Raw genomic sequence first — 20,940 nt, 5'->3', positions numbered from 1 at the left:
TCCCAGGCTGCTTACTTTCACTTTATAACATGTGTAGACGCTAGTGTTGAGCGAATCGAAGTCCACGAAGTTCAAGTTTCAGGATAAATTCAATTTGCTGTAAAGCTGAATTTCCTCACGCTTTGTGGTAGTGAATCGATTTAACCTAAAATAGTGCTAAAAACAAAACAAATCATACTTACCTGCTTCATTTGACCACAACGAGCTGGCCGTCGCCATCTTCCTTGAAGGTCTCGGTCAACGTGATGATGCCATCTCATCGTGAGCAAATGGATCAGGTAGGTATAATTTAAATTTTTTATTTTACACTGTTACATATATCAGATGCCACAATCAAACATTTAAGGGGTACAATGAAGGTTCACATTCATTGCCCCCACTACTTACAAAGAAATGCTCTTTGTGACAAAGGAACTCATCGCAAAGCAATTTTCTAATACTTCACTCTTCTCTAGTAACCGCCATTTTATGTAAAAAAAAATATTCTTTTCACTTTGATTAGTGCAGTGTCCCACTACATGTGTGTGGGCACTGCTTAAAAGCACTTTTTGCTCTAAAAATTGTGCAGTATTATGCTGTATTATGTGACTTTGTACTAATTTATCTGCAAAATCCCTGTTACCAGGCAGATTAGGTGTAATTTATACATCCCACCACTAGATGGGGATAAAACTTAGGTTCTATATATAGCTAGTTCAGGCTTAGTGAGACAGGACTGAGACAGGTCAGTGGTTGTTGATTGATTAGTCAGTCTGCTGAGTGTGAGAGAGTGCAGATCTAGCACTGTTGCTCTGATGAAAGTTTAGTCCAGAAAGGGAAAACAGAAAAGACTTAAACATCCAAAGGATAAAAGCCACAAATCGGGCATCAAGGACCTTTAAGATATATTTAGGTGAAGGATATCATAGCCTCCGGCAACCTCACCAAATTACACTGATACAGAAAATATCCGGCTAAGCTTAAAGGGGTTATCCGAGTTATTATTTTGTTCTTTCTATGTTCCTAACTGGGAACTGGGCAAATGTAACAGCTTTCCAATTCACGCACTTTATCTCCAGTGGCTGGTTTCTCAGATTTCACTGAGGGTCACATGACCTGTGATGTCAGCTTCTCTCCCTGCTCTGATAAAGGTCGTTTACAAGCCTGTAAACGAGATGTCACTGTGCTGGCCACCCCCCCCCCCCCCCCTTCACTGCCGTCTACTCTCTGCTAGGATTTTTAACCCCTTCAGCTGCACAGCTCTGCAGGCAGTGAGGAGACAATGCTGGGCACTGGAGCTGACATACTAGAGAGAGCATTGCACAAGAAGGTAGGGGGGAAGATCCTGTGTGTATTAGCAGTGTCATTATACAGCTGGGACTTGTAGTTCTACACTTACAAGTTGCTGTTGATTCTCCCAGCACTCAGGGCAGCTCTTATATCCACTCCCTTAGCAGTGTCATTATACAGCTGGGACTTGTAGTCCTACACATACAACATGCTGCAGAGTCTCACAGCAGGCAGACATGTCACTCAGGGCAGCTCTTGTAGCCACTCCCTTAGCAAAGCAGGGGGAGGGGCACAGATTGTTTTTATTGCATGTAAACAAATGGCCAGAAAAGAACCAGGGAAATGAGGAAATATATATATTTTTTTTTTGCATAAAACTTGCTTAGCTGAGTTGTATATCAGATCTTCAGTACTATATTATTTTTTTTCATAACTTGGACAACCCCTTTAAATCAATCCTAAGAAAGCCTAGGAACAGTGGATCTGCAGATTAACTCTAATACCAACAAGAGACTGTATTTTGTACTGCTGCAACCAAAGTCAACATCAGTAAAAGTTGTGAGTTGCACCTTACCACTGTCTACCTCATTATTACCACTATTGGTTGTACCACCATTAAGGGTACTGGCGTCACGACAAAAAACCCTCAAGGGACTCAGCCGCAACAAGCACCCTAAGCACCCCTAATATCATGGGCACCTCAACCACCATCTTGGCTGATGCTTCCCTACCACATGGCGTGCCCCGGAGGATTTCATGCTGTCTACCTCAACACTGTGCTGCCAGCCCAGGGGAGGCTTTCTGCTAACCGTGAGTAAACTGATGAACTGTGTGTTATTACTTGACCCTCATCGGTCCACTGTGCACCTCACGTGTTACCCCTGCGCTACTGGCTGGCTGTATTAGCTCAACACTACTTAGTGGCATTTCCCATAGAGCACATGTTAAAATGGGGATGAATAGTAAAGGGGAAAAAAAATAACTTACTGCTGCAATTGGCCAACTTGTAAGATTCAAGCAAAGAATGCAAAAGCTAAATCTATCAAACCTTGGTTCCTATGTCATTGTGTTGAACTATGGCGTAGTGTTAAACTATATACACTTATGTGTAATTTGTGCACTACAGAAAAGGTTACTGTATCTCCATCCTCCTAACCCCTATGCACACATTTTTCTCTCATTCATGGAACACAAAAAGTTAAGGGAGTTACAATTGCATGCATTGACATGTTGTCAACAGCGGTCACAATTAGAGTTGAGCGGACACCTGGATGTTCGGGTTCGAGAAGTTCGGCCGAACTTCCCGAAAATGTTCGGGTTCGGCATCCGAACCCGATCCGAACTTCATCCCGAACCCGAACCCCATTAAAGTCAATGGGGACCCGAACTTTTTGGCACTAAAAAGGCTGTAAAACAGCCCAGGAAAGGGCTAGAGGGCTGCAAAAGGCAGCAACATGTAGGTAAATCCCCTGCAAACAAATGTGGATAGGGAAATGAATTAAAATAAAAATTAAATAAATAAAAATTAACCAAAATCAATTGGAGAGAGGTCCCATAGCAGAGAATCAGGCTTCACGTCACCCACCACTGGAACAGTCCATTTTCATAAATTTAGGCCCAGCACACAGGCAGAGGAGAGAGGTTCCGTAACACAGAATCTGGCTTCATGTCACCAGAGAATCAGTCTTCATGTCATAGCAGAGAATCAGGCTTCACGTCACCCACCACTGTAACAGTCCATTTTCATAAATTTAGGATCAGCACCCAGGCAGAGGAGAGAGGTCCCGTAACAGACAATCTGGCTTCATGTCAGCAGAGAATCAGTCTTCATATCATAGCAGAGAATCAGGCTTCACGTCAGCCACCACTGCAACAGTCCATTGTCATATATTTAGGCCCAGCACCCAGGCAGAGGAGAGAGGTTCCTTAACAGAGAATCTGGCTTCATGTCAGCAGAGAATCAGTCTGCATGTCATAGCAGAGAATCAGGCTTCACGTCACCCACCACTGTAACAGTCCATTGTCATAAATTTAGGCCCTGGCACCCAGGCAGAGGAGAGAGGTCCCGTAACAGACAATCTGGCTTCATGTCAGCAGAGAATCAGTCTGCATGTCATAGCAGAGAATCAGGCTTCACGTCACCCACCACTGTAACAGTCCATTTTCATAAATTTAGGCCCAGCACACAGGCAGAGGAGAGAGGTTCCGTAACACAGAATCTGGCTTCATGTCACTAGAGAATCAGTCTTCATGTCATAGCAGAGAATCAGGCTTCACGTCACCCACCACTGTAACAGTCCATTTTCATAAATTTAGGCCCAGCACCCAGGCAGAGGAGAGAGGTCCCGTAACAGACAATCTGGCTTCATGTCAGCAGAGAATCAGTCTTCATATCATAGCAGAGAATCAGGCTTCACGTCAGCCACCACTGCAACAGTCCATTGTCATATATTTAGGCCCAGCACCCAGGCAGAGGAGAGAGGTCCCTTAACAGAGAATCTGGCTTCATGTCAGCAGAGAATCAGTCTGCATGTCATAGCAGAGAATCAGGCTTCACGTCACCCACCACTGTAACAGTCCATTGTCATAAATTTAGGCCCTGGCACCCAGGCAGAGGAGAAAGGTCCCGTAACAGACAATCTGGCTTCATGTCAGCAGAGAATCAGTCTTCATATCATAGCAGAGAATCAGGCTTCACATCATCCACCACTGCAACAGTCCATTGTCATATATTTAGGCCCAGCACCCAGGCAGAGGAGAGAGGTCCCTTAACAGAGAATCTGGCTTCATGTCAGCAGAGAATCAGTCTGTATGTCATAGCAGAGAATCAGGCTTCACGTCACCCACCACTGTAACAGTCCATTGTCATAAATTTAGGCCCAGCACCCAGGCAGAGGAGAGAGGTTCCGTAACACAGAATCTGGCTTCATGTCACCAGAGAATCAGTCAGCATGTCATAGCAGAGAATCAGGCTTCACGTCAGCCACCACTGCAACAGTCCATTTTCATAAATTTAGGCCCAGCACCCAGGCAGAGGAGAGAGGTTCCGTAACACAGAATCTGGCTTCATGTCACCAGAGAATCAGTCTTCATGTCATAGCAGAGAATCAGGCTACACGTCACCCACCACTGTAACAGTCCATTTTCATAAATTTAGGCCCAGCACCCAGGCAGAGGAGAGAGGTCCCATAACAGACAATCTGGCTTCATGTCGGCAGAGAATCAGTCTGCATGTCATAGCAGAGAATCAGGCTTCACGTCACCCAACATTGGAACAGTCCATTGGCATATATTTAGGCCCCGGCACCCAGACAGAGGAGAGGTTCATTCAACTTTGGGTAGCCTCGCAATATAATGGCAAAATGAAAATAAAAATAGGATTGAATGAGGAAGTGCCCTGGAGTCCAATAATATATGGTTAAGGTGAGGTATTTAATGTCTAATCTGCACAAGGGATGGACAGGTCCTGTGGGATCCATGCCTGGTTCATTTTTATGAACGTCAGCTTGTCCACATTGGCTGTAGACAGGCGGCTGCGTTTGTCTGTAATGACGCCCCCTGCCGTGCTGAATACACTTTCGGACAAAACGCTGGCCGCCGGGCAGGCCAGCACCTCCAAGGCATAAAAGGCTAGCTCTGGCCACGTAGACAATTTAGAGACCCAGAAGTTGAATGGGGCCGAACCATCAGTCAGTACGTGGAGGGGTGTGCACACATACTGTTCCACCATGTTAGTGAAATGTTGCCTCCTGCTAACACGTTGCGTATCAGGTGGTGGTGCAGTTAGCTGTGGCGTGTTGACAAAAGTTTTCCACATCTCTGCCATGCTAACCCTGCCCTCAGAGGAGCTGGCCGTGACACAGCTGCCTTGGCAACCTCTTGCTCCTCCTCTGCCTTGGCCTTGGGCTTCCACTTGTTCCCCTGTCACATTTGGGAATGCTCTCAGTAGCGTGTCTACCAACGTGCGCTTGTACTCGCGCATCTTCTTATCACGCTCCAGTGCAGGAAGTAAGGTGGGCACATTGTCTTTGTACCGTGGATCCAGCAGGGTGGCAACCCAGTAGTCCGCACACGTTAAAATGTGGGCAACTCTGCTGTCGTTGCGCAGGCACTGCAGCATGTAGTCGCTCATGTGTGCCAGGCTGCCCAGGGGTAAGGACAAGCTGTCCTCTGTGGGAGGCGTATCATCATCGTCCTGCCTTTCCCCCCAGCCACGCACCAATGATGGGCCCGAGCTGCGTTGGGTGCCACCCCGCTGTGACCATGCTTCATCCTCATCCTCCTCCATCTCCTCCTCATCCTCGTCCTCCTCGTCCTCCAGTAGTGGGCCCTGGCTGGCCACATTTGTACCTGGCCTCTGCTGTTGAAATAAACCTCCCTCTGAGTCACTTCGAAGAGACTGGCCTGAAAGTGCTAAAAATGACCCCTCTTCCTCCTCCTCCTCCTCCTCCTGGGCCACCTCCTCTTCCATCATCGCCCTAAGTGTTTTCTCAAGGAGACATAGAAGTGGTATTGTAACGCTGATAACGGCGTCATCGCCACTGGCCATGTTGGTGGAGTACTCGAAACAGCGCAACAGGGCACACAGGTCTCGCATGGAGGCCCAGTCATTGGTGGTGAAGTGGTGCTGTTCCGTAGTGCGACTGACCCGTGCGTGCTGCAGCTGAAACTCCACTATGGCCTGCTGCTGCTCGCACAGTCTGTCCAGCATGTGCAAGGTGGAGTTCCACCTGGTGGGCACGTCGCATATGAGGCGGTGAGCGGGAAGGCCGAAGTTACGCTGTAGCGCAGACAGGCGAGCAGCGGCAGGATGTGAACGCCGGAAGCGCGCACAGACGGCCCGCACTTTATGCAGCAGCTCTGACATGTCGGGGTAGTTGTGAATGAACTTCTGCACCACCAAATTCAGCACATGCGCCAAGCAAGGGATGTGCGTCAAACCGGCTAGTCCCAGAGCTGCAACGAGATTTCGCCCATTATCGCACACCACCAGGCCGGGCTTGAGGCTCACCGGCAGCAACCACTCGTCGGTCTGTTGTTCTATACCCCGCCACAACTCCTGTGCGGTGTGGGGCCTGTCCCCCAAACATATGAGTTTCAGAATGGCCTGCTGACGTTTACCCCGGGCTGTGCTGAAGTTGGTGGTGAAGGTGTGTGGCTGACTGGATGAGCAGGTGGAAGAAGAGGAGGAGGAAGCTGAGTAGGAGGAGGTGGCAACAGGAGGCAAAGAATGTTGCCCTGCGATCCTTGGCGGCGGAAGGACGTGCGCCAAACAGCTCTCCGTCTGGGGCCCAGCTGCCACTACATTTACCCAGTGTGCAGTTAGGGAGATATAGCGTCCCTGGCCGTGCTTACTGGTCCACGTATCTGTGGTTAGGTGGACCTTGCCACAGATGGCGTTGCGCAGTGCACACTTGATTTTATTGGATACTTGGTTGTGCAGGGAAGGCACGGCTCTCTTGGAGAAGTAGTGGCGGCTGGGAACAACATACTGTGGGACAGCAAGCGACATGAGCTGTTTGAAGCTGTCTGTGTCCACCAGCCTAAATGACAGCATTTCATAGGCCAGTAGTTTAGAAATGCTGGCATTCAGGGCCAGGGATCGAGGGTGGCTAGGTGGGAATTTACGCTTTCTCTGAAATGTTTCTGAGATGGAGAGCTGAACGCTGCCGTGTGACATGGTTGAGATGCTTGGTGACGGAGGTGGTGGTGGTGTTGGTGGTACATCCCCTGTTTGCTGGGTGGCAGGTGCCAACGTTCCTCCAGAGGCGGAGGAAGAGGCCGAGGCGGCAGCAGCAGAAGAGGTAGCAGGGGGAGCCTGAGTGACTTCCTTGGTTTTAAGGTGTTTACTCCACTGCAGTTCATGCTTTGCATGCAGGTGCCTGGTCATGCAGGTTGTGCTAAGGTTCAGAACGTTAATGCCTCGCTTCAGGCTCTGATGGCACAGCGTGCAAACCACTCGGGTCTTGTCGTCAGCACATTGTTTGAAGAAGTGCCATGCCAGGGAACTCCTTGAAGCTGCCTTTGGGGTGCTCGGTCCCAGATGGCGGCGGTCAGTAGCAGGCGGAGTCTCTTGGCGGCGGGTGTTCTGCTTTTGCCCACTGCTCCCTCTTTTGCTACGCTGTTGGCTCGGTCTCACCACTGCCTCTTCCTCCGAACTGTGAAAGTCAGTGGCACGACCTTCATTCCATGTGGGGTCTAGGACCTCATCGTCCCCTGCATCGTCTTCCACCCAGTCTTGATCCCTGACCTCCTGTTCAGTCTGCACACTGCAGAAAGACGCAGCAGTTGGCACCTGTGTTTCGTCATCATCAGAGACATGCTGAGGTGGTATTCCCATGTCCTCATCATCAGGAAACATAAGTGGTTGTGCGTCAGTGCATTCTATGTCTTTCACCGCTGGGGAAGGGCTAGGTGGATGCCCTTGGGAAACCCTGCCAGCGGAGTCTTCAAACAGCATAAGAGACTGCTGCATAACTTGAGGCTGAGACAGTTTCCCTGGTATGCATTGGGGTGATGTGACAGACTGATGGGGTTGGTTTTCAGGCGCCATCTGTGCGCTTTCTGCAGAAGACTGGGTGGGAGATAATGTGAACGTGCTGGATCCACTGTCGGCCACCCAATTGACTAATGCCTGTACCTGCTCAGGCCTTACCATCCTTAGAACGGCATTGGGCCCCACCATATATCGCTGTAAATTCTGGCGGCTACTGGGACCTGAGGTAGTTGGTACACTAGGACGTGTGGATGTGGCAGAACGGCCACGTCCTCCCCCAGCACCAGAGGGTCCACTAACACCACCACGACCATGTCCGCGTCCCTTACTAGATGTTTTCCTCATTGTTATCGTTCACCACAACAACAAAAATATTATTTGGCCCAATGTATTGTATTCAAATTCAGCTGGATATAAATTTGAGGCCTAGTATTTAGGCGCTGGGTGACAGGTATGGGTTTACTGACAGAATTAGACTTGGAAATGCACAGTAGCGGGTGTGTGAAGTTATTCTGAATGTCCCTATGTGCACCTTCAATATGATCTACCCTTTTAGGGATAGATTTCAAATAGCTCTGATACAGCAGAAACCACTAAATTTTTTAATTGCTAAATTGGGAATTGTATTTCAACCCAGAACAAGAAATGTGCTTGAACGGACACTAAATAACTCGCCCAGCTACAGCACTAACGACAGATTTAGCTGGATATAAATTTGAGGCCTAGTATTTAGGCACTGGGTGACAGGTATGGGTTTACTGACAGAATTAGACTTGGAAATGCACAGTAGCGGGTGTGTGAAGTTATTCTGAATGTCCCTATGTGCACCTTCAATATGATCTACCCTTTTAGGGATAGATTTCAAATAGCTCTGATACAGCAGAAACCACTAAATTAGGAAATTGCTAAATTGGGAATTGTATTTCAACCCAGAACAAAAAATGTGCTTTGACGAAAACTAAATAACTTGCCCAGCCACAACAGTACAGCAGTAATGACAGATTTAGCTGGATATAAATTTGAGGCCTAGTATTTAGGCGCTGGGTGACAGGTATGGGTTTACTGACAGAATTAGACTTGGAAATGCACAGTAGCGTGTGTGTGAAGTTATTCTGAATGACCCTATGTGCACCTTGAATATTATATACCCTTTTAGGGATAGATTTCAAATAGCTCTGATATAGCAGAAACCACTAAATTAGGAAATTGCTAAATTGGGAATTGTATTTCAACCCAGAACAAAAAATGTGCTTTGACGGACACTAAATAACTTGCCCAGCCACAACAGTACAGCAGTAACGACAGATTTAGCGGGATATAAATTTGAGGCCTAGTATTTAGGCGCAGGGTGACAGGTATAGATTTACTGACGGAATTAGACTTGGAAATGCACAGTAGCGTGTGTGTGAAGTTATTCTGAATGACCCTATGTGCACCTTGAATATTATATACCCTTTTAGGGATAGATTTCAAATAGCTCTGATACAGCAGAAACCACTAAATTAGGAAATTGCTAAATTGGGAATTGTATTTCAACCCAGAACAAAAAATGTGCTTTGACGGACACTAAATAACTTGCCCAGCCACAACAGTACAGCAGTAACGACAGATTTAGCGGGATACAAATTTGAGGCCTAGTATTTAGGCGCTGGGTGACAGGTATAGATTTACTGACAGAATTAGACTGGGATATGGCCAAAAAATAACCACACTATTGCTGGTTAAATGCACTTGGTGTGACAGCTTGACCAACCACACTACTGAGGGTTAAATGCACTTGGTGACAGGCGCAGCTTGCCCCTGATGTAGTATATGGCCAAAAAATGAACAGACTATTGCTGGTTAAATGCACTTGGTGTGACAGCTTGACCAACCACACTACTGAGGGTTAAATGCACTTAGTGACGGGCGCAGCTTGCCCCTGATGTAGTATATGGCCAAAAAATAAACAGACTATTGCTGGTTAAATGCACTTGGTGTGACAGCTTCACCCTGATGTAGGCTTTAGCCAAAAAACAACCACACCATTGAGGGTTAAATGCACTTGGTGACAGGCGCAGCTTGCCCCTGATGTAGTATATGGCCAAAAAATAAACAGACTATTGCTGGTTAAATGCACTTGGTGTGACAGCTTCACCCTGATGTAGGCTTTAGCCAAAAAACAACCACACCATTGAGGGTTAAATGCACTTGGTGACAGGCGCAGCTTGCCCCTGATGTAGTATATGGCCAAAAAATAAACAGGCTATTGCTGGTTAAATGCACTTGGTGTGAAAGCTTCACCCTGATGTAGGCTTTAGCCAAAAAACAACCACACCATTGAGGGTTAAATGCACTTGGTCGCAGCTTGTGCTGGCGCACCACAAGACACAAAATGGCCGCCGATCACCCCAGAAAAAAGTGACTGACAAACGGTCTGGGCAGCCTAAAATCTGTGAGCAATTGAGTATCAGCAGCTCAATGACCCACAGCTGCAGATCGATCAATAATCAAGTCCTTTGGAGGAGTTAATCTGCCTAATCTCGCCCTACTGTCGCAGCCGCAACCTCTCCCTACGCTAATCAGAGCAGAGTGACGGGCGGCGCTATGTGACTCCAACTTAAATAGAGGCTGGGTCACATGGTGCTCTGGCCAATCACAGCCATGCCAATAGTAGGCATGGCTGTGATGGCCTCTTGGGGCAAGTAGTATGCTGCTTGTTGATTGGCTGCTTTGCAGCCTTTCAAAAAGCGCCAAGAAAGCGTCACAAAAGCGCCAAGAAAGCGACGAACACCGAACCCGAACCCGGACTTTTACGAAAATGTCCGGGTTCGGGTCCGTGTCACGGACACCCCAAAATTCGGTACGAACCCGAACTATACAGTCCGGGTTCGCTCATCCCTAGTCACAATGGCAACTGGATCAATGGTGCCTTGTAGCAACATAACTCTTAGGCCTCATGCACACGACCGTTGTGTGCATCCGTGGACGTTTTCCGTTTTTTTTTCGCGGACCCATTGACTTTCAATGGGTCCGTGGAAAAATCGGAAAATGCACCGTTTTGCAGCCGAGGCCGTGATCCGTGTATCCTGTCCGTCAAAAAAATATGACCTGTCCTATTTTTTTGACGGACAACGGTTCACGGACCCATTCAAGTCAATGGGTCCGTGAAAGAACACGGATGCACACAAGATTGGCATCCGTGTCCGTGATCCGTGGCCGTAGGTTGCTTTCATACAGACGGATCCGAAGATCCGTCTGCATAAAAGCTTTTTCTGATCTAAGTTTTCACTTCGTGAAAACTCATTTCCGACAGTATATTCTAACACAGAAGCGTTCCCATGGTGATGGGGACACTTCTAGTTAGAATACACTGCAAACTTTGTACAAGACTGCCCCCTGCTGCCTGGCAGCACCCGATCTCTTACAAGGGGATATGATAGCACAATTAACCCCTTCAGGTGCGGCACCTAAAGGGGTTAATTGTACTATCATATTCCCCTGTAAGAGATCAGGGCTGCCAGGCAGCAGGGGGCAGACCCCCCCCCTCCCCAGTTTGAATATCGTTGATGGCACAGTGTGCGCCCACCATCGCCCCCCCTCCCTCCCTCTATTGTAATAAATCGTTGGTGGCACAGTGTGCCCCCACCATCGCCCCCCTCCCTCCCTCTATTGTATTAAATCGTTGGTGGCACAGTGTGCCAACCACTATCGCCCCCCCTCCCTTTCTCTATTGTATTAAATCGTTGGTGGCACAGTGTGCCAACCACCATCGCCCCCCCCTCCCTCTATAGCAGTAACATTGGTGGCAGTGTGCGGTCTCCCATCCCCCCCCCCATCATTGGTGGCAGCGGAGTTCCGATCGGAGTCCCAGTTTAATCGCTGGGGCTCCGATCGGTAACCATGGCAACCAGGAAGCTACTGCAGCCCTGGTTGCCATGGTTACTTAGCAATAGTACAACAGTAGAAGATTCATACTTACCTGCTTGCTGCTGCGATGTCTGTGAACGGCCGGGAGCTCCTTCTACTGGTAAGTGACAGTTCTTTAGCAATGCGCCGCACAGACCTTTCACTTACCAGTAGGTGGAGCTCCCGGCCGGACACAGACGTCGCAGCAGCAAGCAGGTAAGTATGAATCTTCTACAATTGTACTATTGCTAAGTAACCATGGCAACCAGGGCTGCAGTAGCGTCCTGGTTGCCATGGTTACCGATCGGAGCCCCAGCGATTAACCTGGGACTCCGATCGGAACTCCGCTGCCACCAATGATGGGGGGGGAATGGGAGGCCGCACACTGCCACCAATGTTACTGCTATAGAGGGAGGGGGGGGCGATGGTGGTTGGCACACTGTGCCACCAACGATTTAATACAATAGAGGGAGGGAGGGGGGGCGATGGTGGGCGCACACTGTGCCACCAACGATTTATTACAATAGAGGGAGGGAGGGGGGGGCGATGGTGGGCGCACACTGTGCCACCAACGATTTATTACAATAGAGGTAGGGAGGGGGGGGCGATGGTGGGCGCACACTGTGCCACCAACGATATTCAAACTGGGGAGGGGGGGCGGGTCTGCCCCCTGCTGCCTGGCAGCCCTGATCTCTTACAGGGGAATATGATAGTACAATTAAACCCTTTAGGTGCCGCACCTGAAGGGGTTAATTGTGCTATCATATCCCCCTGTAAGAGATCGGGTGCTGCCAGGCAGCAGGGGGCAGTCTTGTACAAAGTTTGTAGTGTATTCTAACCTGAAGCGTCCCCATCACCATGGGAACGCCTCTGTGTTAGAATATACTGTCGGATCTGAGGTTCACGAAGTAGCTCATATCCGACAGTATATTCTAACATAGAGGCGTTCCCATGGTGATGGGGACGCTTCAAGTTAAAATATACCATCGGATTGGAGAAAACTCCAATCCGATGGTATAAAAGAACTCCAGACTTTACATTGAAAGTCAATGGGGACGGATCCGTTTGAAATGGCACCATATTGTGTCAACATCAAACGGATCCTTCCCCATTGACTTGCATTGTAATTCAGGACGCATCCGTTTGGCTCCGCACGGCCAGGCGGACACCAAAACGACTTTTTTTTCATGTCCGTGGATCCTCCAAAAATCAAGGAAGACCCACGGACGAAAAAACGGTCACGGATCACGGACCCACGGACCCCGTTTTTGCGGACCGTGAAAAAAAACTGTCGTGTGCATGAGGCCTTATAAGGATATGTTTTCAGCCCTATTACATGTGACTAGAGTACAGCATATAAAGGTCCTGGATGCAGATTTGCATTGTCACCCAATGGGTTCTTGCTATGCAGGTACATTTTGCTGGATATCATTATTCAGGAACCTACAAGGTTCCTACACAACAGAGGCACCAGCCATCATGATTTCATGTGAGATTACACATAGGAAACAATAGAAAACAATAGATTCTATAGTCTTTTTTTCTGTTTTCTAGTTATAACAGTGAATGTTAATGCATTCAAGTCATTTTTATATATTTATATAATTTTTTTTAACATAAGTGTACATGAAAAGTTGTGCTTGCAAAAGCACTTACAGTATGCAAAAATATATACAATTCTAAATATAAGAATCAAATTGAGACATTTACTTAAAACATTTTCCCCATATATTTTTTTCTAGCTCAATATTAGATTATATATCAAGAACGGAAAAGATAACAAATCAACACTATCACCAAAACAATATCTTTTAAAAGTCTCTAGAGGTTAACCCTTTCAGCCCTTTTTTTTTTTTTTTTTTTTGCTTTACATTCTCTGCCCTCCCGTGGCATAACTTTTATTTATTTATTTTTATATTAATATAATATTTTTTGCATTTTAATACTGAAAAAAAAATGTTTTCATCTTTTTACATTTTTATTCCATATTCTGACACCTATTACTTTTTTGTAGTTATGCTTATAGAGCTGTGTTGGGGCTCATTTTTTGTGAGACGATCTGTAGTTTTCATTGATATTTTGGGGTGTGTATGACTTTTTGATCGCTTTTTATTTAATTTTTTGTGGGAATCGTCCATTTTAACTTTTTTCCCGTTTCACCGTTTGCCATATAGGATAAATATTTTAGTATAGTATGGACATTTTCACACATGGCGATGCCCATGATATGTATTTTTTTAATTGTTTGTTTATTTTTATTTTGGGGAAAGAGGAGCTATTAGATTTTTTTATTTTCACATTCTATTTGTCACATCCCATGAATACCATAAAGAGAAGCAGGACACAAAACTGTCTCCATATGTAATGCATTGTTGCGACCACATATTGAAAATAAGAAAGACAGCATAATCCTTTCTTTACTAAGTTGACACACAAACCTTAGTTAGACCAGGGACCAGGTCAGTTTGGGGGCAGTTTATATAACTACAGTAACACAGTTGTACATTGTGCGAATATGAAAAAGATTATTCCGATTAGAACGCCTGATCTGGCACAGTGGAAAATCAGTGCTTGTCTAGAGTCATCTGTTGACCTATAAAAAGAGAAGAAATATTATTTTTGGCTTGTTTATCCCTACAATGCTCAGATCACTTTCTTGGTACACAGAAGAATGAGGCGGGTCATTTATCATTCTGAAATACGCCTAAAATGGGCATATTTCAGGCGCAGATTGCAGCAACAGCTAGTTGCGCCACAATCTGCGACTTCGCCCCACTCACGCTGGGTCTAAAATTGTGGGCGTGGCATGGGTGAAGAAGAGGGCGGACTGACTTCTTTTGTAAGTGAATTGGTTTATTATAAATGCAGTTTAATGTGCCAGGGGAAGATTGCTAGGGCAGATTAGAAAAGGTAGTGTAGTTAGTGTTAGTGTAGGGTGCTGCTTAAAAAGGTCTACCTTGTCGTGGTAGCAGGCTTCATATTCTTTGGTCAAAAAATAATTCCTTACTGAAATCACTGAGTATCACTTTTTACTGTCTTTGTAGTTGTAAAAAATAAAATAAAATTGAGGGTGGGTCATTGGGGGTGGAGGGGGGGCTTGATGGTGGAGTCAGGATGGATTCGAAAGGGGCAGAGTAGGAGCGGGCCATGGAGGGGGGGCAGGGCTTGAGCTGTTTAAGGGGCCCCAAAGTCTCTGATGGCAGCCCTATTGGCAGGAACTGGAAAACGCTGTTGTATACGCCAATCCAGAGCATCTCAAACATGCTCAATGGGCGATATGTCCGGTGAGTATGCTGGCCATGCAAGAACTGGGATGTTTTCAGCTTCCGAGAATTGTGTACAGATCCTTGCAATATGGGGCCGTGCATTATCATGCTGCAACATGAGGTGATGGTCGTGGGTGAATCATACAACAATGGGCCTCAGGATCTCGTCACGGTATCTCTGTGCATTCAAAATGTCATCAATAAAATACATCTTCGTTGGTTGTCCATACCATACGCCTGCCCATACCATAACCCTACCGCCACCATGGGCCAATCTATCCACACCATTGACGTCAGCAAATGCACACGATGCCACACACGCTGTCTGCCATCTGCCCTGAACAGTGAAAACCGGGACTCATCCATGAACTGTCACGGCCACGGTTATGGCCGTGACTCCTTGGGAGCCGCATACAGTTGCCCGCGGTTTGGGTTGTTGTTTCAACTGCAGCTTGAGGCATGATGTTGTTTGCCTCAAGTGCGGTTGCCGCGGACAACAGTGATGTGTGCGGTTCCCTTGGAGTTGTGTGCGTGTGTGTATGCACTTTTGTATGTCTGATGTGCACTGTGTTTTATGTTTGCTGCGCACGGACATCTTCCTTTCACTGTGGTTGTCCGTGGCAACGTTTGGTCATTGTTGTACATGTGGTGGCAGTGTCCCGGCCTTCGGGCTGACTCCCAGGACATGAGTGCCACCCATGTCGTTGCCTGCGGCAACAGCCACAGTGTGTGTTAGTTAGTTGGACACTTTCCCTTTAATGTGTGTTTCCCTTCTCTGGTGCTGGAAGGGTTAACTCCCTTCCCAGTGTGTGTGTGTCACTGGGTGTGTCTGACTGTGGGGTGTGGCTTCTTGGCCTTTAAAGTCTCACTGTTTTCTCAGGTCTGAGGGTTGCTTCAGTCATGCTTGGCTGGAGCAGCCTCCTGTGTTTTCCTCTTTGTTTCTTTATTACTCCCAGAGAACTGCCTGAATCTCCTAGAGGGACAAACATTTGCCAAATGATTTATACCTCCACAACAAAAACAAACCCTCCCATGCGAGCTGAATCTTCTATTGTCAGAGGCAATCAACCCCAGCTGCATGGGCTCCTGCTCAGAAGGGGCTGACAGCGACTGAGACCCCTGCGCACAGAATGGGACCGCTGCACTGTCCTAGGACTGAGTATGACAGGAAGGAGAGATCTCTCCTCTCTCTCTAAGACGCCTGTCAATACGAACGGCCTGAGACATAGCAGAGTCCAAGGAAATAGGCCTTTCATGAAAGGCAAATGCATCTTTCAATCCCTCTGAAAGACCATGGCAAAATTGACTTCGGAGTGCAGCATCATTCCAACCAGTATCAGCTTCCCATCTCCGAAATTCTGAGCAGTATATCTCTGCGGATTGTTTACCCTGGCATAATAGACGTAGTCTAGACTCAGCCAGAGCAATACGATCCGGATCATCATATATCTGACCCAGGGCTAAAAAGAATTAATCCACTGAACGGAGGGGCCGTGCCCCCTCCAGCAGCGAAAAGGCCCAAGACTGAGCGTTACCCCTGAGCAGCGATATAATGATCCCCACCCTCCGTTCCTCATCATTAGAGGAAAACACAGGAGGCTGCTCCAGCCAAGCATGACTGAAGCAACCCTCAGACCTGAGAAAACAGTGAGACTTTAAAGGCCAAAAAGCCACACCCCACAGTCGGACACACCCAGTGACACACACACACTGGGAAGGGAGTTAACCCTTCCAGCACCAGAGAAGGGAAATACACATTAAAGGGAAAGTGTCCAACTAACTAACACACACTGTGGCTGTTGCCGCAGGCAACGACATGGGTGGCACTCATGTCCTGGGAGTCAGCCCGAAGGCCGGGACACTGCCACCACATGTACAACAATGACCAAACGTTGCCACGGACAACCACAGTGAAAGGAAGATGTCCGTGCGCAGCAAACATAAAACACAGTGCACACCAGACATACAAAAGTGCATACGCACACAACTCCAAGGGAACCGCACACATCACTGTTGTCCGCGGCAACCGCACTTGAGGCAAACAACATCATGCCTCAAGCTGCAGTTGAAACAACAACCCAAACCGCGGGCAACTGTATGCGGCTCCCAAGGAGTCACGGCCATAACCGTGGCCGTGACATGAACAGAACGCCTCTCCAATGTGGTGCCAGACGCCATTAAATGTGAGCATTCGCCCACTCAAGTCGGTTACAAAGATGAACTGCAGTCAGGTCCAGACCCTGATGAAGACGATGAGAATGCAGATGAGCTTCCCTGAGACGGTTTTATGACAGTTTGTGCAGAGATGATTTGGTTATGCAAACCGATTGTTGCTGCAGCTGTCCAGGTGGCTGGTCTCAGACGATCATGGATGTAAACATGCTGGATGTGGAGGTCATGGGCTGGTGTGGTTACACGTGGTCTGCGGTTGTGAGGCCGGTTGGATGTACTGCCAAATTATTCGAAACGCCTTTGGAGATGGCTTATGGTAGAGAAATGAACATTCATTGCACGGGCAACAGCTCTTGTAGACATTCCTGCAATCAGCATGCCAATAGCACGCTCCCTCTAACGTTGCGACATCTGTGGCATTGTGCTGTGTGATCAAACTGCACATTTCAGAGTGTCCTTTTATTGTGGGAAGTCTAAGGCGCACCTGTGTAAGATTCATGCTGTCTAATCAGCACCTTGATATGCCACACCTGTGAGGTGGGATGGATTATCTCAGCAAAGGAGAAGTGCTCACTAACACAGATTTAGACAGATTTGTGAAAATATTTGAGAGTAATGGGTCTTTTGTGTGTGTAGAAAATTTTTCAGATCTTTGAGTTCAGCTCATGCTAAATGGGAGCAAAACCCCCCCAAAAAAAAAAAAAGTGTTGCGTTTATATTTTTGCTCAGTGTATATATACCTTACATAGTTTTTACCTGATGACAGGGAAGTAAATCCACGAAGATGTGTTGTGCTCCTTCTAATAAAGCCTAGAAGTTTTTCACCATAATATCCACGCAATTTCATTGCTGCAACACACATTCTAGTTGGTTCCATGCGCCAAGGGATGAATTTACCTGATTATGATTAACCTTCCATGGGAGCCCAGGCACCCCAGTGAGAGGATTTGTATCCGTGGCCATATACTGTACCAACTCTTTTGAGAAACTGGATTTTTCACGATGTGCCAACAGTGGTGTTGTGCCTATATTTAGCACAACCTTTCAAGGCGAGCCTCCGTTTGGAATGTGCTATTTATTCAAATCTGTTATCACCCTATTGTGCATCTTTTTCTGTTTATTAAGTAAACATGACCTATAATATAGATAATATCTGAGCACTGGGAGTCCCATCTGCAGGACACCCTATGGTCAGTGGACCTGCTTAACAAAAAAAAAAAAAAAAAAGATTGTACAGAGCAGATAATTCCTTTCAGCAAGAATGTTAAAGGAATTGTGTTAGTAACAGCGAAATGAGACACAGTCCCGACCACCTCCCAACCGGGAAACAGCATAGTAAACTATGCTATATTCTTAACTCAGAAACTGCATAGCTTGTTGTGCTACGCTGTCTCCGTAGCTCTCAATCACAGCCATTGCAGCTACTGAAGCAGCAAGCGCTGGAGCATTCTGCTGTTTCCCAATCAGCTGGTGGTTGAGACTGTTACTGTTACTAGCCTTAGTAATGGTGAGATGAGTCAACCCCTTTAAGTTAAAAAGAAGTAAAAAAAGATTTAAAAAATTTCACATTAAACTATGAGTTTTTATTGGCTTTTTTTTGTTTTGATGAGGCAAGGGTTTTGTTGGATAGACTCGGTATAGAATTATCATACATTTTAATATACTGCTGATCCATAACAACAAACAAATGGCTGCTCCCAAGATAATTCCTTTCTAGGTTTAGGTAACAATCCAATGCATGTATTAATAAATCTGAATAGCATTAAAGGAGAGTGATTAATTGTGAGCTGCTCAGAGTACTTTGAGGGATGACAACTTTAAAGGACCAGGTGGTTTAGAAGGTATTATAAATGGTTAAAATAAAGAACGAATAAACTATTGTATTGGGATTAGTGATGCGCAAATCAATTTTTAAACAAAATTGAATTAGTTTCAAATTTCCCCAAAACTTTGTTTTCCAATGAATCCACATTTTTGGGAATTATTCCTGCATGGACCGCCTAAAATTGAGGCTATTTTACAGTGGAAAAGACAGAAGAAGGCATCTTTCCTTAAAAAGGGATAATTTTTGGACCAGGTTTTATTAAACACACTACAACCGGCTACCATCTGTTTAGCCATCGCTATATATTTTTCTGTCACTTGGACATTACTTAAAGAGGACCTTTCACCTCTCCTGACATACCTGTTTTAATAGCAAGTCATTCATAACTTCTAGTAGAAATAATAAAGGAATAACACAACATAAAGCCATAAGAATAGATGCTCCAGAATTGTTATTACACGGGGAAGCTATTAAAACAGAAATGTCAGGAGTGGTGAAAGGTCTTCTTTAAAGAGTTTAAAGAGGTTGGAAACATTTCTAGGAGACCCCAGAGTGTCATACATCCCTTTTCAGGGCAGTTTGGTCACTTTTGGTTCAGACCGAATCAAATCTGACAACTGGCTCAACCAAATTAAACCCAAAGCAAATTTTGGAAAATGTGCTAATCTCTAACTAGAATGTAAAAAATGAAAATAATTCCTCATGTAATTAGTCAGAAAACATTCAAGAGGAGAACTGGCTAAATCTTGGTGAAAACCAAACCACAAATAAAATATTAGTTTAAAATTAGTTTAAAGGGAATGCATTGTTAGCCATAGTATGTTTTATCAATTGTAAGGTTCTGTGATGATTAATTTATTATTAGTACGGTATTATAATTAATCTATTTTCAATAACATCCTAAGCTCCCCCTAGTGGCAGCTGTCAGAAGCCAGAATGTTGTAGTTTAAAGAAGACCTCTCCTCTTTCCTGACTTGTCTTTTCTATTTTCCGTGGAATACCAGTCATGAAACATGCTTTCTTAGAAGCTAAATTGTGTCATCCCTTTGTTATTTCTCCTAGAAATATATGAATAAATAGACAACTAGGTGATAGTATTCAACTTGTGAATGGGTTGTGTCCCTAACAGTCTGATGCTCTCAGTACTGATTTGGATAGCATCATACAATGCAGGGACCCCCCCCCCCCAACTGGTAACACCGCACTTTCAATTAAATTGTAATTTCATAGTTATCTCCAACAGTCCCGTAGTTTAATGACCATTGCGTCATTCACTCTCAAGACTCTGGCACCTCATTCTTATGATCAGCGGTAGTCCCAGTGGCCAGAACCCCACCCTTCCTACTTATTTCATGTCCTGTGATTAGCGAATACATTCTTATAGTGGGTTAATCCCTATTATAATCCCTATTATAATCAAAGGCATTTCAAATCAAGTTAAAGTTTCCTGCAACTGTGTATTTAACATTTTAAGTGTCAAGTCAACATTTTCTATGGCTGTAACTTAGGATCTCTGCAAGATAAGTAATGTGCTACATTTAAAGGGGTTTTCCAAGATTTTAAAACTGATGACCTATCCACTGGATAGGTCATCAGTATCTGATCGGTTGGGGTCCGACACCTGCTGATCAGCTGTTTGAGAAGATAGCGCCAGTGACGACATGTTCATTGGTCACATGGCCTAGACGCAACTCATCCGCATAGAAATAAATGGGGCTGAGTGCGATACCAAGCACAGCCACTATACAATATTCCTGTGCGTGCCGCAGCCTTCTTCGTGCTCACCAAGCACCGCGGCATGCATTGTATAGTGGCTGTGCTTGGTATCACGCTCAGCCCTATTCATATCTATGCAGCTGAGCTGCCATGTGAACGATAAACATGTTATCACTGGCGCTACCTTCGCAAACAGCTGATTGGCAGATGTCGGACCCCCACTGATCAGATACTGATGACCTATCCAGAGGATAGGTAATCAGTATAAAAATCTTCAAAAAAAACCTTTAAAGAGTTGATCAAATATT

Source organism: Bufo gargarizans, chromosome 4 (assembly GCF_014858855.1).
Source record: "Bufo gargarizans isolate SCDJY-AF-19 chromosome 4, ASM1485885v1, whole genome shotgun sequence".
In the NCBI taxonomy this organism is placed as follows: Eukaryota; Metazoa; Chordata; class Amphibia; order Anura; family Bufonidae; genus Bufo; species Bufo gargarizans.
This window is presented reverse-complemented; position numbering follows the sequence as displayed.